At 39.8% G+C, this 21,082-nt stretch overlaps 1 protein-coding gene across 1 annotated transcript in view; it reads left to right on the forward strand.

The window, feature by feature from the left end:
* Nucleotides 1-20,768, forward strand: part of LOC128687418 (ATP-dependent DNA/RNA helicase DHX36) — a gene marked incomplete at its 5' end in the record, with an annotated part of 271,669 nt that extends 250,901 nt beyond the window's left edge. Inside the window, 1 exon segment of the mRNA XM_070092756.1 lies at nucleotides 20,049-20,768.
* Nucleotides 20,769-21,082: the final 314 nt, after the last annotated feature.

Consider the following 21,082-nt stretch of genomic DNA (forward strand, 5'->3'; position numbering starts at 1 on the left):
AACAATTCTTTACTTTCTTGAGTTTATATGATTTGATAGTCTTAGGCATGATGCAATGATAACAATAATGGTCAGTGATTTATAAAGGGATTAATAGTGCTATAGTGGTTATGCTGAATATAATAGGTACATGATGTCACTAATAGCCTAATCTAGTAATACTATGCTGTCTTGAGTTTATTCTCTTTAAAATGCATGATTTAACAAGATAGTTATAATGGCTGTTGGTAAATGGTTTTGGTTGTCTTGATGTACTTTCCCTATTATATTTAATCTAAATAGCCAGAATGTATTTAATTAGACCTTAAACAGGCTCACACCGACCACCCCCCACCCCCAAGCTGGAAGGGGTCGCTTCGCTTACCCGTAACTCAAAGGGGCCCCGCCAATCTGAATAGCCTAGGGCCCGGAGACTTCTTAATCTGGCCCTGACTGTCAGTGATGGTCGATGATGCAACCTGGCCATAATGCCACGGAGTTAGTAGATGGGGAGTTGGAGGTACAGTGGACCCCCGGTTAACGATATTTTTTCATTCCGTAAGTATGTTCAGGTGCCAGTACTGACCGAATTTATTCCCATAAGGAATATTGTGAAGTAGATTAGTCCATTTCAGACCCCCAAACATACACGTACAAACGCACTTACATAAATACACTTACATAATTGGTCGCATTCGGAGGTAATCGTTATGCGGGGGTCCACTGTATTGGGAAAATGGTGGAAATATTTTGAGGAACTGTTAAATATTGATGAAGCAAGGGAGGCAGTAATTTCATGCACTGGCCAGGGAGGTACAACATGTTTTAGGGGTGAAGAAGAGCTGGATGTGTATGTGTGGGGGAGGTGTGTGAGGCATTAAGTAGAATGAAACGGGGTAGAGCAGTTGGAACTGATGGGATCATGACAGAAATGTTAGAAGCAGGGGAGGATATAGTTTTGGAATGGTTGGTACTTTTGTTCAATAAAGGAATGAAAGAGGGAAAGGTACCTGTGGATTGGCAGAGAACATGTATAATTCCTTTATGTAAGGGAAAAGGAGACAAGAGAAATTGTAAAAATTATGGGGAAATAAGTTTACTGAGTTCTAGGTAGTAGGTTGGTAGACAGCAGCTTATGGTAGCAATGTGGCTACCATCCTGCAAAGTGAATGTAAAATGAAAGCCTGTAATTGTTTTACATGATGGTAGGATTGCTGGTGTCTTTTTTTCTGTCTCGTAAACATGCAAGATTTCAGGTATGTCTGTTGCTTCTACTTAGGCCACACTGTACATGCATGTACAAGCATATATATACACACCCTTCTGGGTTTTCTTCTATTTTCTTACTAGTTCTTGTTCTTATTTCCTCTTATCTCAATGGGGAAGTGGAACAGACTTCTTCCTCTGTAAGCCATGCGTGTCGTAAGAGTAACTAAAATGCCTGGAGCAAGGGCTACTAACCCCTTCTCTTGTATACATTACTAAAGTTAAAAAGAAAAACTTTTGTTTTTAACTTTTTGGGCCACCCTGCCTCAGTGGGACATGGCTGATTTGTTGAAAGAAAGAAGTTTACTGAGTATACCAGGTAAAGTATATGGTTGGGTTATTATTTGAAAGAATTAGAGGAAGACAGAGCATGCTTGCAGATGAACAAGGAGGCTTAGAATGGGTAGGGGATGTGTAGATCAAGTGTTTACATTGAAACATATAAGTGAACAATATTTGGATAAAGGTAGGGATGTTTTCATTGCATTTATGGATTTAGAAAAAGCATATGATAGGGTTGATAGGGGAGCAATGTGGCAGATGTTACAAGTGTATGGAATAGGTAGCTTTACCCTCTTTCATTCTACCCAGTGCCTCACGCACCTTCCCTACACTCACATCCGACTTTTCTTCACTCCTGAAAGATGTTATACCTTCCTGACCAATGCAGGAAATTACTGCCTCTCTCTCTCCATCAACATTTAACAGTTCCTCACAATATTCCTGCAATCTTCCTAGTACCTCCAACTCCCCATCTACTAACTCTCTTATTCTGTTTTTAACTGTCAAATCCATTTGTTCCCTAGGCCTTCCTAACCTGTTAAACTTGCTCCAAGATTTTTTCTTATTCTCAGCAAAATTTTTTGACAACACCTCACCCACTCTGTCATTTGCTCTCCTTTTGCACTCCCTCACCACTCTCCTCACCTCTCTCCTCACCTCTCTCCTCACCTCTCTCCTCACCTCTCTCCTCACCTCTCTCCTCACCTCTCTCCTCACCTCTCTCCTCACCTCTCTCCTCACCTCTCTCTCTCTCTCCTCACCTCTCTCCTCACCTCTCTCCTCACCTCTCTCCTCACCTCTCTCCTCACCTCTCTCCTCACCTCTCTCCTCACCTCTCTCTCTCTCTCTCTCTCTCTCTCTCTCTCTCTCTCTCTCTCTCTCTCTCTCTCTCTCTCTCTCTCTCTCTCTCTCTCTATCTATCTCTCACTCTCTCCCTCTCTCTCTCTCTCTCTCTCTCTCTCATACTCTCTCTCATACTCTCTCTCATACTCTCTCTCATACTCTCTCTCTCTCATACTCTCTCTCTCTCATACTCTCTCTCATACTCTCTCTCTCTCATACTCTCTCTCTCTCTCATACTCTCTCTCTCTCATACTCTCTCTCTCTCATACTCTCTCTCTCTCATACTCTCTCTCTCTCATACTCTCTCTCTCTCATACTCTCTCTCTCTCATTCTCTCTCTCTCTCATTCTCTCTCTCTCTCATTCTCTCTCTCTCTCATACTCTCTCATTCTCTCTCATTCTCTCTCTCATACTCTCATTCTCTCTCTCATACTCTCATTCTCTCTCTCATACTCTCTCATTCTCTCTCATACTCTCTCATTCTCTCTCTCATACTCTCTCTCATACTCTCATACTCTCCACCCTTTTTATATCATTTCTGCTTTGTAAATACCTTTCATAAGTGACTTTTTTCTTTCTCATCACACCTTTTACCACATCATTCCACCAATCACTCCACTTTCCTCTTGCACTTACCCTCCTATAGCCACAAACTTCTGTCCTGCATTCTGACACTGCCTTTTTAAAGCTAACCCACTCTTCTTCAACCCCCACATTACCTATACTCTCACTATCCTACCTTTCTCCCAATAGTGGTTTATATCTTGCCCCCTCTCCCAATAGTGGCTTGTATCTTCCTTCTCCCTTAATTTATAAACTCATATCTCCCTTACTTGCTGTTGCCATTTTCCTTTTGCTCCATCTGATATATCTGTTGCCCCTCAATAAACATGCACATTAACAAACTACTTTCATTACATGTTATATCGTGTATGTATACTTCTTTCAACGCACCAGCCTTATCCCACTGAAGCAGGGTAGCCCAAAAATAAAATCAAAAGTTTCTCTATATAAAATTTAGTAATGTATACAGGAGAATGGATTACTAGCCCATTGATCTCGGCATTTTAGTCGCTTCTTAAGACATGCATGGCTTATGGAGGAAGGATTCTCTTCCACTTCCCCATGGAGATAAGTGGAAATAAACAAGAACAAGAGCTAATAAGAAGAGAAAAGAAAACCCAGAGGGGTGCATATATATATATTATATATCTATATATATATATATATATATATATATATATATATATATATATATATATATATATATATACACACACAGTGGACCCCCGGTTAACGAACTTTTTTCATTCCAGTAGTATGTTCAGGTGCCAGTACTGACCGAATTTTTTTCCCATAAGGAATATTGTGAAGTAGATTAGTCCATTTCAAACCCCCAAACATACACGTACAAACGCACTTACATAAATACACTTACATAATTGGTCGCATTTGGAGGTGATCGTTAAGCGGAGGTCCACTGTGTATATGTATATATATATATATATATATATATATATATATATATATATATATATATATATATATATATATATATATATATATATATATATATATATATATATGCGCGCGCTTATACATGTACATGTAGTATGACCTAAGTGTAAGGAGAAGTAGCAAGATGTACCTAAAATCTTGCATGTATACGAGACAAAAAAAGACACCAGCAATCCTACCATTCTGTAAAACAATTAAAGGCTTCCATTTTACACTCGCTTGGCAGGATGGTAGTACCTCCCTGAGCAGTTGCTGTCTGCCAGCCTACTACCTACACTTATTTTTTTTTTTTTTTTTTTTTTTTTTTTTTTTTTTTTTTTTTTCAAAGAACCGGCTGTATCCTACCAAGGCAGGGTGACCTAAAAATAAAAAAAGTTTATTATTATTTTATTTTATTAACACATCTGTTTCCCACCAAGGCAGGGTGGCCCAAAAAAGAAAAACTTTCATCATCATTCACTCCATCACTGTCCTGCCAGAGGCATGCTTACACTACAGTTATAAAACTGCAACATTAACACCCCTCCTTCAGAGTGCCAGCACTGTACTTCCCATCTCCTGGAATCAAGTCCAGCCTGCCAGTTTCCCTGAATCCCTTCATAAATGTTACCTTGCTTACACTCCAACAGCACACCAAGGCCTAAAAACCATTTGTCTCCTTTTGCTCCTATCTAACGCGCTCACACATGCTTGCTGGAAGTCCAAGCCCCTCGCACACAAAACCTCCTTTACCCCCTCACTCCAACCTTTCCTAGGCCGACCCCTACCCTGCCTTCCCTCCACTACAGATTTATACACTCTGTCATTCTGTTTCGTTCAATCCTCTCTAGATGTCCATACCATCTCAGTAACCCCTCCTCAGCTCTCTGGATAATAGTTTTGGTAATCCTGTACCTCCTCCTAATCTCCAAACTACAGATTCTATGCATTATATTCACACCACACATTGCCCTCAGACATAACATCTCTACTGCCTCCAGCCTTCTCCTTGTTGCAACATTCACCATCTATGCCTCGCACCCATACAAGAGCGTTGATATAACTATACTCTCATACATTCCCCTCTTTGCTTTCATGGATAAACTTTTGTCTCCACAGACTCCTCAGTGCACTACTCGCCTTTTTCCCCTCGTCAGTTCTGTGATTCACCTCATCTTTCATAGACCCATCTGCTGACATGTCCACTCCCAAATATCTGAATACATTCACCTCCTCCATACTCCCTCCATTCTGATATCCAATCTTCCGTTACCTAATTTTTTTTGTTATCCTCATCACCTAACTCTTTCCTGTATTCACTTTTAATTTCCTTCTTTTACATACCCTACCAAACTCATCAACCAATCTCTGCAACTTCTCTTCAGAATCTCCCAAAAGTACAGTGCCATCAGCAAAGAGCAACTGTGACAACTCCTACTTTGTGTTAAATTCTTTGCCTTTTAACCCCACACCTCTTGCCAACACCTGAGCATTCACTTACCTTACAACTCCATCTGCAAATATATTGAACAACCATGGTGACATCACACATCCCTGTCTAAGGCCTACTTTTACTGGGAAGTAATCTCCCTCTCGCCTACATACTCTAACCTGAGCCTCACTATCCTCGTAAAGACTCTTCACTACTTTCAATAACCTACTTCCTGTTCCATACATTTGCAACATCTGCCACTTTGCCCCACTATCCACCCTATCATACACAGGGTGACCCCCAAAAAAAGAAAAACCTCATCATTCAACACTTTCACCATCATTCATACATAATTACTGTTTTTGCAGAGGCGTTCAGATATGACAGTTTAAATGTCACTCCAAACAGCCAAGATTTCAAACCCCTCCTTTAAAGTGCAGGCATTGTACTTCCCACCTCCAGGACTCAAGTCCAGCTAACCAGTTTCCTTGAATCCCTTCACAAAATATTACCCTGCTCACACTCCAACAAATAGTCAGGTCCCATAACCATTCATCTCCATTCACTCTTATCAAACACACTCACACACACTTGTTGAAAGTCCAAGCACCTTGCCCACAAAGCCTCCTTTACCTCCTCCCTCCAACCTTTCCTAGTACGACCCCTATCGCGCCTTCCTTCCCCCTACAGATTATACGCTCTTTAGTTATTATTATTATTATTATTACTATAAACTGAACAAGTGTTCCAAGTTTGTGGCAGCAATATTAAGTTTAATCAGACAACAACACTTAATTCTGCACATTAAGAATCTTCACCGTTTTGTGCACTACACTATTAGCATATAATTAATGTACGTTATTCAGAATGACTGAAATACGAAATATAAAAAGCAGACAAATACCTTACCTTTATACCTTGGAAGAGTTTTGAGAGTTTCACTACTCTCGGAGCCCGGCCAAGAGCCAGGCTTGTCTGGTGCTTGCCTGGCCAACCAGGCTGTTGCTGCTGGAGGCCCGCTGCCCCACATATCCATCATAGCCAGGTTGATTTGGCACCGGTGAAGATACTTGTCCAGTTTCCTCTTGAAGGCTTCTACACTTGTTCCAGCCATGTTTCTGATATCTTCTGGTAAGATATTGAATAGTCTGGGACCCCAGATGTTGATACAGTGTTCCCTTATTGTCCCCACTACACCCCAGCTCCTCACTGGATTTATTTTACACTTCCTCCCATATCTATCACTCCAGTATGTTGTTATGGCAGTGTGCAGATTTAGGACCAGGCCCTCGAGTACTTTCCAGGTACAGTGGACCCCCTGCTTTTAGCCAGTGCAGAAATCGGCTAATTCAGAAATTGAGCACTTTTTTTTGGTGAAATTTCCCCCTGGATTTCGTGCATCCGCTTGGAAATCATTGGTACCAGACATGTTCACCTGGGCCGCTCGTGACTCCCTCTTGGGCACATTATATGTCTTATTTAGGTTGATGTAGACATTTTCATTAATCCGTCTATGATATTTTCTTCAAAATTATAGAAGAAACACATTACATAGCATATAGCATATAAGCATATAGCATATAAGCATATCATATAAACATGCAATGTTTACATGCTATCGAGTGGTGAGTCGGGTGGAGGGTAAACATTACGTTTTCTCTGATCAAGCGTTAGAGAAAACTGTGAATCTGGCATCTGGTCAGTCATCGCCCTTAATGTGCATTTGTTTACAGTTCTCAGCATGAATTATTCATTACTTCTCTCTTTGTTTATGATGGCATCTAAAGGTAGTTGTTAGAAACGATTACACTCAGTGAACATGGTATGTTGATGGTAATAATATGGCTGTGTTCTGCAGTGTAGGTAGCCGGTAGGTATAGCTCAGAGGAACTACATACATGTACCTACATCTGCCAGCTACCTACACTGACTTCCTTCAAATAAATACTACTCGCCTCTCGCCCTACATTAAGACTACAAATATTTTAAAGGTAAGTAATGAACGTACTAACCACTGAAGAGCTGCAACACGTATCTCTCTCTCTCCTCCACTCCAGTGAGTACATGTTCAAGACTTGAAGGCATTCCCAGTAATTTAGGTGCTTTACTGGCTAAGTGTGAGCCTTAAACGATCTCTGTATTTGTCCCAGCTCTGATATTTCTCCTGCTTTGAATGGGGCTGTCAGCACTGAGCAGAATTCTAAATAAAGGAGCACTAGTGATTTGAAGTGTCACCATTGGCATTATTTCCCTTGTTTTGAAAGTTCTCATTACCCACCCCATCATCTTCCTGGCTGACGTGATCTTTGTCTTGTTATGGTCTTTAAAAGAAAGGTCAGCTGACATAATTGTTCCCAGGTCTTTTACATGTTCCTTTCATTCTATTTGGTGACCCTCTTGAATTGTGTATATAGTGTTCCTTTTGAGTTCTTCATTCTTTCCATATCTAAGCAGCTGGAACTTATCACCATTAAATGTCATGTTGTTCTCCACTGCCCATTGGAAACCTTGTTTATGTCTTCCTGTAATTTTTCAGTATCCTCTACCATAGTGACTTTGATGATTATTTTAGTGTCATCTGCAAATGATGATATAAAAGTGTGACGGGTATTTTTATCTATGTCTGCTACGTGGATGAGAAAGAGCAGAGGTGCCAGGATAGTGCCTTGGGGCACTGAGCTTTTTACCTCGCTGATGCCGGATCTTGCTCTGTTTACTGCTACTTTTTGTGTTCTGTCTTAAGAACCCAAAAATCCATCTGCCTACCTTCCCCATAATGCCCATGGCCCTCATTTTGTGCACTATTACCCCATGATTGCATTTGTCAAACAGCTTTGCAAAATCTGTGTAAATCACATCTGTTTTGGTCGCCGTCCAACTCCTCCATAATTCTGTCATAATGGTTCAGCAGCTGTGACAGGTGTTATCGTCCTGTTCTAAAACCATGCTGGTTCAGGTTATGCTGGTCCATGAAATTTGTAATCTGCCGTCTCATCACTCTTTCGAAGATTTTTATGATGCAAGAAGTTAGGGCTACTGGTCTATAATTTTTAGCTTGTGCTATACTACCTCCCTTATGCAAAGGAGCTATGTCTGTACTCTTTAAGGCCTCTGGTATTTCACTGAGATCTAAACTCTTTTCTCCAAAGAATACTGAGGGCTCATGCTAATGGTACTTTGCACTTCTTTATAAATGGGGCATTCCATGAATCTGTTAAGTACAAGGACACAAATGCAAAAAATTTATTGTGGCAATGTTTCGCTCTCCAGGAGCTTTATCAAGCCGTTACAAACAATACATGGACACAGGGCATATATTTAGAAATTTAGCATACATACAGAGGCACAAAAAAAATACAGGTAAGAGCAGCATGCCAAAGCCACTTATATGTATAGCATTACGGGCTGGCTTAAAATTAACTTAAGATTAACTAAGCAATGATGAAATCAGTGATAAGACATTATTGTAAACAGATAACTATAAAGCACAAATGAGTATTACAAAGACAGGTCATATGGTTGCATGCATTGCTGTTCATTCAGTAGAATGGAGTATTCTGTTAGGTAGTGTATTTAAAAAAAAAACAAAGTTAGATTGGGTCCTAGGTTTAACATTTGTGTGATATAATTGTGAGTAACATATAGGATATACAATTTATAAGGTTCAGTTATTCAGTATTTATTTGGTTTTGAGTGAGTAAGTGATCTTTGAGAAGAGACTTGAATTTATAAACAGGTAGTGTTTCTTTTATATTTACAGGTAATGAATTCCAGATTTTAGGGCCTTTTATGTGCATTGAGTTTTTGCATAGCATGAGATGGACACGAGGAACATCAAAGAGTGATCTGTGCCTTGTGTTATGGTCATGTGTTCTGTTGAGGTTGGCAAGGAGATGTTTGAGGGGAGGGTTAATATCAGAGTTAAGTGTTCTATGTATGTAATAGGTGCAATAATAAGTATGGATGTTTTGTATGGTGAGTAGGTTGAGTGTTTTGAATATTGGTGGAGCGTGTTGCCTGTAGTGAGAATTTATCATTCTAACTGCAGCCTTTTGTTGGGTAATTAGTGGTCTGAGATGGTTAATTGTTGTTGAGCCCCATGCACAAATTCCATAGGTGAGATAGGGGTAAATAAGAGAGTGATAAAGGGCCAGGAGGGCTGACTGTGGAACATAGTACCGTATCTTCAATAGTATGCCTACAGTCTTGGAAATTTTCTTAGAAATTTGTTGTACATGTGTGTGAAATTTGAGTCTATTATCGAGGTGGATTCCTAAGAATTTTCCCTCTGTTAGCTTTGTGATAGGTGATCCGTTTATCGTTATGTTAAGAGGTACATCTGTAGCTCTGTTACCAAACTGAATGAAGTAGGTTTTGTCAATGTTTAGTGTAAGTTTGTTAGTCCTCATCCAGGTAGATATTTTCTGTAATTCGGTGTTTACAGTATTGGCTAGCGTGACTGGGCTCGGGTGAGAGAAGACGTATGTAGTGTCATCTGCAAAAAGTGTGGGTTTGAGTAATTGCGAAACATTTGGTAGGTCATTTATGTATAGGAGAAAGAGAAGAGGGCCAAGGACACTTCCCTGTGGGACACCAACTGTAATTGGTTGTGCGGAAGAGCTTGTCCCATTTGCGTACACATATTGGCTTCTGTTGCTGAGGTAAGACTTGAGGTAGTTGAGGGAGTGCCCTCTAATACCATAGTGTGACAATTTTACGTGGAGCAAGTCATGGTCAACTGTATCAAAAGCTTTATGTAAGTCAATGAAGATCCCCAGTGGGACTTCTTTTTTCTCTATTGCAGTGTATATATGTTCTAGCATGTGTATAATAGCATCATTAGTATTTTTATTAGGCCTGAATCCAAATTGGCAGGGGTTGAGAATGTTTAGGGAGATGAGGTAGGAGTAGATTCGTTTATGAATTAATTTTTCAAAGATTTTTGAGAGAGGGTGTAAATTGGATATTGGCCTATAGTTATTCAACTCTGTTTGGTCTCCTCCTTTATGGATCGGGGTGACCCTTGCTATTTTGAGAACTGTAGGGAAGGTGGAGGATTCAATGGATTTGCTAAAGAGTGTTGCAATGATTGGTGATAGTACTTGTGACGCTTTTTTGTATATAAAGGGTGGTAAGGTATTTAAATCTCCTGCCCTGTTTTTCAGTGCGTTGATAATAAGGGAGACTTCGTATGGGTTAGTCGTAGCTAGGAACAGTGTGTTCGGGTAGTTGCCAGTGAGGTAGTCATTTGGTGGGGTATCTGAGCTTGGGATTTTATTGGCAAGGTTTTGACCTATAGTGGAGAAGAAATCATTGAGTCTGTTTGCTGTTTCTGTTGGTGGGAGTTGGGGTTCATCTGATTTTGCTAATTTTATTTCGCTATGTCGTGATATCTTTTTTGTTCCCAGAATTTCTGATAGGGTCTTCCAGGTCTTTTTTATATCACCTCGTAAGTTGGATAATCTGTTCTCATAATACAATTTTTTTGCCCTTCTTATCAGGCTGGTTAGGAATGACGAGTAACGTTTTGTTTGGTCTCTGGTTATGTGACCCATTCTGTACTGTTTTTCATATCGGTGTTTTGTATTTATGGATTTGAGAATGCTGGGTGTTAGCCAGGGACTGTTCAGTCTCTTAGCTGTCATCTGTTTAGTTTTTTTAGGGCAGTGCTTGTTATAAAGGTATTGGGTCTTTTTTAGAAAATTATTAAAACATTCGTCAATATCTGTATAGATTTCTAGCTCAGTGTGCCAGTCAATGTTTGTTACTGCTGTTGTGAAGTTATTAATGGCTGCCTCATTGTGAAGTCTGAAGGTGACTTTAGTCTTTAGGCTTAGAGTGAGGTGTAATACTAGTGGGAGTAGTTGTAATATTAGTTGTTGTTGTGATAATAATACAGTATGGTAGAACAATCAACTGGCACATGAGCAAAAGGTTATAAAAGCTATTACTTGGGTACCATAAAAATAGGTTAGACAAATATTGGTGGTTGGATTTGAGAAGGTCTGATCAGTGTTCCTCCTCTGTAATGTACTTGTGTAGTATTAGCAGCAGAGACTATGTGATGGCAGGGTTTACTGTTTTTAGGATGATTCTAGCTAAGGCCTCAGAGATAATGAAGCTGCCTTTGCTTTGTTTAATGTTAGAAACGGTGATTAATGCTGATTCAAGGCACTTTGCGTCTGCGGAAATTAGGTTCTTTGATCACTTATCGGGCGTCCCTGAATTTCATGAGATGATTAGTGGAATTTCAGTGTTGTATGCAGGCGTTGTTCAAGTTATTGTTCCTACATGCATTAATGTGTTCATTGAGGCGTGTTTCAAGGTTTCTCGCTGTTTCACGTACATAAATCCTGTCACAGCCTCCACAGGGTATAGTGTAAACCCCTGCATTGACTGCTTCACGGTGCTTGGATTTTGTCCTGGTTAGATCTTTTATTAAAGTGCTGGATGCCATGGCGACTCTAGTGTTAGCTTGTGCTAGTACTTTAGAAACGTTCAATGCAACTTGGCTGTTGGGAAGAATTATAACTTTGTTAGGAGTGGTGTTGGTGTGTGCAGAACTAAAGATCTGAAGAGCTCTTTTCTTGCAGTCTTTGATGAAAGAGGAAAGAAAATGTTTATCAGTGAAGGTTTGGTGAATGTATGTACATTCCTTGTCAAGAAACTCAGGACTACAAATTCAGTATGCTCTTAGGAAAAATTCAATGATGATGCCTCTTTTGATCTTAGTATCTTGACTGGAATAGAAGTGTGCGAGATAATTTTTATTTGTAGGTTTCCAGTAAACTCGAAATCTTAGATTGTTATCTACTTTGTGAATGAGGATGTCTAGAAAAGGTAGCTTGTCATTGGACTCTTCTTCTAGTGTAAACTGGATTGCCAGTTCAGCTGCGTTGAGCCTTGCCTGAAAATTCTGTACATCAAAATGTTTGGGAGTTATTAAGAGGACGTCATCCACGTAATGTAACCAAGTGACGCATGAGGGGATGATATTGGCTGAGTGTTAAGCTTCTAGGTGTCCCATGTACAAATTGGCTAAGATGGCACTGATGGGGGACCCCATTCCCATGCCATAGGTTTGTTTGTAGAGCCTGTTATTGAAAGAAAAACAGTTGAAATTAACGTAGAGCTCAGTCAGGTCAACAGAATCTCCAGGAGGGAGAGGAAGATTAAGGTCCTGACTGACTTTACGTTGTAGAACATCGATGGCTTGTGTGGTAGGTACAGTGGTCCCCCGCTTTTCGTAGTTCCCGGCAATCGTAAAATTCGCCAATCATAGAGGTATTTTCGTATAAACATGGACTCGCTTTTCATAGGTTGACTTGCGAGTCGTAGTTCGTCCAGGACGCGTACCCACGGCGTGAGCCAGGGCGGCAGCCAGTCTCGCATTGTTTACCAGTGAGCGAAGGTCCCCTCACGTGCTCCAGCGAAATATTTCATAATATTCCATGGCTCCAAAGAAAGCTCCTAGTGCCAAGCTTGTGGTAAAGAAGGTGAGAAATACAATTGAATTTAAGAAAACCATCATTGAACAATATGAAAGTGGTACAAGTGTGGCCGAACTGTCCAGGATGTATAAGAAACCCTACACAACCTTATGCTCCATAGTGGCCAAGAAAAATTAAATAAAGGATGCTGTTGTTGCAAAGGGAGTAACTACGCTGACAAAAATGAGATCACCAGTACTGGAAGAGGTTGAGAAGTTATTATTGGTGTGGATAAATGAGAAACAATTAGCAGGAGATACTCTTATGACTTCGTTTATTTGTGAAAAGGCTAGGCAGTTGCATGAAGATTTGGTAAAGAAATTGCCTGCAAATAGTGGTGAAGTGAGTGAATTTAAGGCCAGCAAAGGCTGGTTTGAGAGATTTAAGAACCGTACTGGCATACACAGTGTGGTAAGGCATGGTGAGGCTGCCAGTTCGGACCACAAGGCGGCTGAAAAATATGTGCATGAATTCCAGGAGTACATAGAGGCTGAAGGACTGAAACCTGAACAAGTGTTCAATTGTGACTAAACAGGCCTCTTTTGGAAGAAAATGCCAAAGAGGACCTTCATTACACAAGAGGAAAAGGCAGTGCCAGGACACAAGCCTATGAAAGACAGGCTGATGCTAATGTTCTGTGCTAATGCTAGTGGGGATTTCAAAGTGAAGCCATTACTAGTGTACCATTCTGAAAATCCCAGAGTGTTCAGGAAAAACAATGTTATGAAGAGTAAATTGTGTGTGTTTTGGAAATCTAATAGTAAGGCATGGGTCACGAGGGAAATTTTTGTCGAGTGGTTCAATGAAGTGTTTGGCCCTAGTGTGAAGGAGTATCTCCTGGAAAAGAAATTGGATCTCGAGTGCCTGCTAGTAATGGACAATGCACCTGCTCATCCTCCAAACTTGGATGACCTAATTTTCGAGGAGTTTGGGTTCATCACAGTAAAGTTCTTGCCCCCGAATACCACTCCTCTCCTCCAACCCATGGACCAGCAGGTTATTGCAAACTTTAAAAAACTCTACACAAAAGCAATGTTTCACAGGTGCTTGAATGTGACCACAGACACTCACTTGACCCTAAGGGAATTTTGGAGAGAACACTTCAGCATCCTCCACTGCATAATCCTTATAGGTATGGCTTGGGAGGGAGTGACTACCAGGACTTTGAACTCTGCCAGGGGAAAATTGTGGCCAGATTGTGTCGACAAGAGGGATTTTGAAGAATTTGGGACTGACCCTAATGAGCCTATGTCTGTTGTAAAATCAATTGTGGCACTGGGGAGTTCCATGGGGTTGGATGTGAGTTTGGAGGATGTGGAAGAATTGGTGGAAGACCACAATGAAGAGCTCACCACTGAGGAGCTGCAAGAGCTTCAGCAGGAAGAGCAACACATCGCAGCTCAAAATCTTGCTGCAGAGGAGGAAGAGAGATGGAAGAAGGTGCCTTCTTCAGAAATTAAAGAGATTTTTACTATGTGGGGTAAGATGGAAAGCTTTATGGAGAAACTTCACCCTAACAAGGTTGTTGCAAGCCAGGTTGGCAACATGTAGAGTGACAAAGTCTTGGGCCATTTTAGGGAAGTGTTAAAGAGATGCCAGAAACAGAGCTCTCTCCACAGTTATTTTGTGAGACAGGACTCCAGTGACTCTCAAGGTGGTCCTAGTGGCATTAAGAAACAGAGAAGAGAAGCAACCCCAGAAAAGCAAATGGTACCTGAGGTGTTGATGGAAGGGGATTCCCCTTCCAAACTATAAACAATCCACTCTCTCTCCTCCTCCAGTCTCCCATACACTAAGAAGAATCTCCAATAAAGGTAAGTGTTATGCTGTTAATGTTTCATTCATCATTTCACATTGTATTGTTTATGTACTACATGCATATTTTACGTTAAAAAATTTTTTGTTTTAATACTTCTGGGTGTCAGGAACGGATTAATTGTATTTACATTATTTCTTATGAGGAAAATTGATTCGTAAATCGTAAATTTCGTTTATGGTAACGGCTCCAGGAACGGATTAATTACGAACAACAAGGGACCACTGTACTTTAGTGAAGAGGGAAATCACGTCAGAACTGCTTTTTCTTGTTTCGGATGCGGTTGAAAAGGTCACCTGAATGTTTAAGATGAGCGGAGCTGATGGTTCCCAGAAGGCAGGAAAGATGTTTGGCAAGAACTCTGGCTAAATTGTGTGGTGCACTGCCTATACCTGATGTGATTGATCTGAGAGGAATATTATGTTTATGGGTCTTGGGTAAACCATACATGTGTGCTGGTTTACGGTTGCTGGGTATCAAGTACAGAAGTTTCTTCCCTTCACTATTGCATTTCAGTATTTGTCTGGTTTTGTATAGGAAATCTTTGGTGAGTGTCTGCCACTGTTGTGTGTTCATGGGTCCATGTGTGGACTGGTTATTCAAAAGGTCCATCATTTTGGTGGTGTATTCACTGGTGACGAGTATGACGACTCCACCTCCTTTGTCAGCAGTGGTGACAATAATATTTGGGTCATTAGCAAGGTCCTTCAGAGCATTGATATAACACCTGGGAAGATTAGTAGAAGGCTCGTATAAAACTGCAGTGAGAATGCCCTGTATATAACCCTTCTGGAAGTTACTGTCACTGTGTCTGTGGTTTCTGGTGACTAAGTTCAGTTGATGGTTTGGTTTGCGTAGGTTAGTGGTAAATTTGAAACCCATACTGAGAGCTTGTTTCTTGTAGTCAGTTAAAGTGCGTGGCGATAGGTTGTTTATCAAGGATTCTCTTCCCATTTCCTTCCATCGACTGTTAGTGCAGAGGTACTGAAGCTTGCAATTGAGTTTAATCTTCTGCTGGAGGTTGGCTGTGGTGACTGTGCTGAGAATATGCTCAGCAGTGTGGTGGTCTATCTGAAGATTGGCCCTCGTATTTCTTGCAGTTTCAAAGGTTTCCTTAGCATATTCAGTTAAGTAAGCTTGGGCAGCTGGAGAGAAAGGGTATTTGGAGTTGGAAATATACAAACTTGTGCAATGAGTAACCCAGGTTGTGACCTAAAAAGAACGACAAATAGGTCAGAACAGCTAAACAAGACAGAAAAGCTGAGCGAGTGGATTGAGCAAAAAAGTGCACCACTTAACCCTTTGACTGTTTCGGTCGTATATATACCTCTTATAAGCCAATGTGTTCACGTATATATACTCAAAAATTCTAGCAGCTTCAAATCAAGCAGGAGAAAGCTGGTAGGCCCACATGTGAGAGAATGGGTCTGTGTGATCAGTGTGCACTGTATAAAAAAACCTACAGCATGCAGTGCATAATGAGAAGAAAAAAACTCCGACCATGTTTTTGGATTAAAATGCTGACTTTGAGGTGTATTTTTGTATAGTATTTATGGTTGTATTCTCGTTTTCTTGGTCTCGTTGGATAGAATGGAAAACATATTACAGAAATAGAGATGATTTTGATTGGTTTTACTATGAAAAGGACCTTGAAATGGAGCTCAAAGTAGGGGAAATGTTTGATTTTTGCCGATGTTCAGGAGTAAACAAATGAAGTCATTGTCTAATAAATGTCCAACTAGCCATTCTAATATGCAGTCATGAATGGGTTGACATTATTTGTACAATTATTACAGTATTGCAGTAGTCTGCATAACAGTAAATCTTCTATTCTTTTTGTTTGAATAAAAATTCAAAATAGAAAGCAAGAGTAATATCAGAGGGGCCTGGAGATGTGACTGATGAACAAATAAAATGTTATTTTAGAGCCAGGAATGTCTGCATTGTTCATTCTGGACCCTATTTTGAAATTTGCATATTTTTTAATTTGTGTGAAATTGGCCAAATTGCCAATTTCTGACCATTTTATTGGGTAGTTTCTTGTACTCAGTCGATAGAACAAATGGAGTTCTAGAGAAATAGCTATGAGTTTGGTCAACTGGAACAATGGAATTAGCCGAAAATGGGGCTCAGAGTGAGCAATATCGCCGATTCGTAAATATTGCCGAGGTCGCTAACTTTACCAGAGCGTAATTCCATAAGTTTTCCATCAAATTTCGTATTTTGGTGTTATTACCATCGGGAAAAGATTCTCTATCATTTCATAAGATTTTTTTTTTTCCTCCAAATATTTTGCGACACCAGGAGACACCTCAGGATTTGGGGTTGCGACAGTCAAAGGATTAATTTCATCTTAATAAGGGGAAAAAGCTTTATAGTACTAAAAAGTGTGTGATGAGGAAGGGACGCCTGAAACAAGTGTTTGTTTAGTACAGGGTAGTTCCACAAGTTCAAATTGCACAATTGATTCCATAATATTAAGTTTTGAGGTAAAAGTGTTTCTGCTGACTACACTGCTGCAGGGAATTTTCCCTGCTGAGTTACAGGAAATTATTTCTGAGGGTGACTACAAGTCACAGCAAGTGTTTAATACTGACGAAGTGAGTCTTTATTGGAACAAGTGCATGAATTGAGTGCTCCAGTCAACATTAACCCTTTCAGGGTCCATGCCGTAGTTCTACGGCTTTGAGTTGAGGGTCCAAACCGTAGATCTATGCCATGAGCTCAGCTCACTCTGATAAGCTGTGAGCGGTAAATTTGGGCTTAGATATGAAAGAATACATCTATGTGGTATGTGTGCACCACATAAAACAAATCCTTCAGCTCATAGTGCATAATGAGAGAAAAAACTGAGACTAATTTTCGATTAAAAGAGCAAATTTGCAGTGTTTTTTCGTATGTTTTTTATAGTTGTATTTGCGATTTCTTGGTCTCATTTGATAGAACGGAAGATATATTACAGAAATAGAGATGATTTTGATTGGTTTTAGTACTGGAAATGGCTTGAAACTGAGCTCAACGTAGCAGAAATGTTAAATTTTTGCCGATGTTCAAGAGTAAACAAATGACCTCACACATCTAATACACACCAGCTGGTGGGTCTGATATACATTCACAAATATGGTAATATTATTTATACAATTATTACAGTATTGCATAACAGTAAATCTTCTATATTTTGGTTTGAATAAAAATTCATTATGTGAATAAAAAATCTAAATGAAATTCATTTGTAAAGCCTGAAAACATAACTGATGAACAGAGGAAATGTTAGTTTAGTGCCAGGAATGCCTGCATTGTTTATTCTGGACCCTATTTTGAAATTGGAATACTATTTTGAACTTTGCGTTAAATTGGCAAAATTACCAATTTCCGATAACTTTATTTTGTAGTGGAAACATTTGACTTGGCGATTTCATGTGCTCACTCGATAGAATAGAAGTAATACTAGCGAAATAGCTAAGAATTTGGTCAACTGGAATAATGTAATTGGCCTAAAATGGGAGTCAAAGTCGGGAAAATTGCTGATGCGTAAATATCGCTGACACGTCAAAATTTGAAAGAGCGTAATTTCGTCAATTTTCCTTCAAATTTCGTACTTTTTGTTTTATTACCTTCAGAAAAAGATTCTCTATCATTTCATAAGAAAAAATAACAAAAATTTGTTTTTGAAAATTCTTGGACCCTGGTGCACACTTTGAAATTTGGCCTCTGGACCCTGAAAGGGTTAAATCAAGGCTGGGGAGTCATGACCTAGTGTGGTAAATATTTTCACAGGTTTTCCTTCACTTGGGAGTCAAGTGCTGCAAATTGTTTAGCTGGCTAGTAGATTGTCAGTTGAGGGCTTTGAAGATATGCAGGAAGATGTGAATGAACTGTTAGATGATGAAGAAAGGAGTCCAGAGACGTCAGAGTTCATTGACTAGGTACAAGGGAGGCAGATAACTGAGGAAGAAAAACATCTAATGTTGCAACAGTAAAAAGTTGCATATTGCTGCTAAACTAGCAGACTTTTTTCACTGAAGATAACCCTGACAAATCCAGAAGCACTGCTCTGCATTGGGGTCTAGAGCAGCTGATGATGCCTTACCATCTACTGTATAAAGTACTGCTGGGCAAGAGAGACCAGAGATGCATTAAAGAATTTCTCAGTACTCCAGTACAACTGTCAACGTCAGTGCAAGAGCCTCAACTTCCACTTCGGTCCAGTAGGGCTACACCTAACAAAATCATTGACATGCACCAGCAACCAGACTTTAAGGTAAGAAGTAATATTTATGTAATCTTTGAATCCTTAAAGTATTTTATTAAATATTATGCATCACTTTAGATCACTTCATCCACATACATTATTATCATAGTTTTTTTTTACAATTTAGAAACCTATAAAAATTTAGTTGGCTTTGTTGGGGGTCTAATAAATGTAAACTTATTTTCTTTATATGCTATTTAGTTCAGTTTACACTTTTTTTATTATTATACACTGTTTCCAGGAATGTAACTACTGTGTTATCCGACAGTCTACTGCATCAGACTTTTCTGAGGTTTTTCATAACCTTGTCTCATCTCTGGATATCAACCAAGACTCCCAAGAGAAATACTATCTTTGTTGGTAGCAAATCACTCATGAGGCATTTAGGTCACAGTGTGTCCCTTTTATGCCTTCATGAGTGTATTTTCACTGTGGAGGACACTGAGCAAGATGGTAATTTTTACCTCCTATAATCTACTATCAACAGCCTTGTCACAATACACAGACATTCCTTTCTCAGCTCTAGCTGTGGTACTGTCCTTGTACCATTATCCAACAAGACTTTTACAATGCAACCTGGACATTCAAGAGCAATTTGAGCTTCAAACCCTCCCAGTCACTGAAGTAGAAACTTATCTGCACCCTTCCCAGTGATGGGGAAGTCATCCTCCCAACATTGCTAAACTAACCTTCAGCTGCTGGGAGTTTCCAGCTTCCGTTTGTATAGTGGGGTAACGCTTACAGGTGTGAGAATTGCTCCCTACTCAACAATGCAGATATTGCTGGCACTTTGACCACCCAGCCACTGGCAGAATGCTCAGTCTACAGTGTAGCAGATCATCATAAGCCATCCTGTTGCCTGCCTCCCAATTTTCTTCATTGTGGTGAAGCTCATCCTGTGCACTCCCATTGATGCTGTCTTTGAGAGAATGTGAAATCTATTTTCTTGGGAGTGGAAGGGACTTTCATATGCTGTGGCAGTGACTTTAAGGAAGATTTCCATGGCTCTCCTGCTCCAGAGTGCAGTGGGTTTTAACCCTGGGTTGCAACCCAAAATTGGGTCATAAGCTATTGAATTGGGTTGCCAAGGGACTAAGATTTTATTTTTATTGTTACTATTATAACAATTGCTATTACTTCCAGTGTTATTTCATAACTAGCATTAAGTAATTATTTCTGTTTTCTTTTCAGGTTGGTTACTTCATTCTTAGAAATTATGACTAAAAGGCAGCACGTACAAGGACGAATATCTCAATCTTGGCTTCACACACATCACTCAATGTGGCAGTCTCAAGCAGTGAGCCATTTAAGTAGAACAAGCTTGGAAGGAAAGGACAGTGAACAGAGAGCAGAGTTTCCTTGACAGGAAAGAACTGGAACTACAGAGATTGGATAATCCTACCAACACAGTTGTTTACTCTGCATGGCAAGCAGTATTTGATTCATACCTTGTAGCTTGGAGGATTGCACAAATAAAGAAGCTATACATTGGTGAGGAATTGGTAAAACCAGCAGCACTCAGAATGATGTGGACACAAAATTGCGAACAAAATTGTGTGCAAACAAAATTGAACTGATATCTCTGTCAAATGACAATTAGTCAACAAATTAAGAACATGTCATGAGATATAAAAGACCAAGTGATTGCAGCCTTTAAAATTGCTGACAGTTAGTCTCCAGTGGAAAGCATTCACATGTGTTAATGATGGCTTACGTACGGTATCAGGGTCCAAAAGATAAGGAAGAGGAATTTGTTCTGCCAGCTATTACACACCACAAATGGAGAAGATATTTTTAAGATTGTGGACTCATTCTTCAAGGAAGAAGGGCTTCAGAGGATACAGTGTTTTAGGGTGTGTTGTGATAGTGCACCAGCAGTGTTATGAGCAAAAAAAAAAAAAAAAAGGAAAATCTGCATGTGTTGATTGTTCGGTCTACACCACGAAAATTTTGCTTCTCGAAGGTCACATGAGTTGCAAGTGATGCAGGCAGTCATTCAGGTCTTTAATTTCATCAAAGCTAGGGCTCTTAACTCAAGGATCTTCACTCATATGTGCTCATTTTGGTTCATATTATGCACATCTGTATCTGTTTTATCACTCTAAGGTTAAGTGACTGTCACAAGGAAAAGTGCTCCAGTGATTGCTTGAAATGTGGAACGAGACTTGAGATATTTTTGGTTGAAAAGAATCATTCATTGGCACAAATTCTCAGATTCAAAATGT

This window comes from Cherax quadricarinatus, chromosome 40 (genome assembly GCF_038502225.1).
Source record: "Cherax quadricarinatus isolate ZL_2023a chromosome 40, ASM3850222v1, whole genome shotgun sequence".
Taxonomy (NCBI): domain Eukaryota; kingdom Metazoa; phylum Arthropoda; class Malacostraca; order Decapoda; family Parastacidae; genus Cherax; species Cherax quadricarinatus.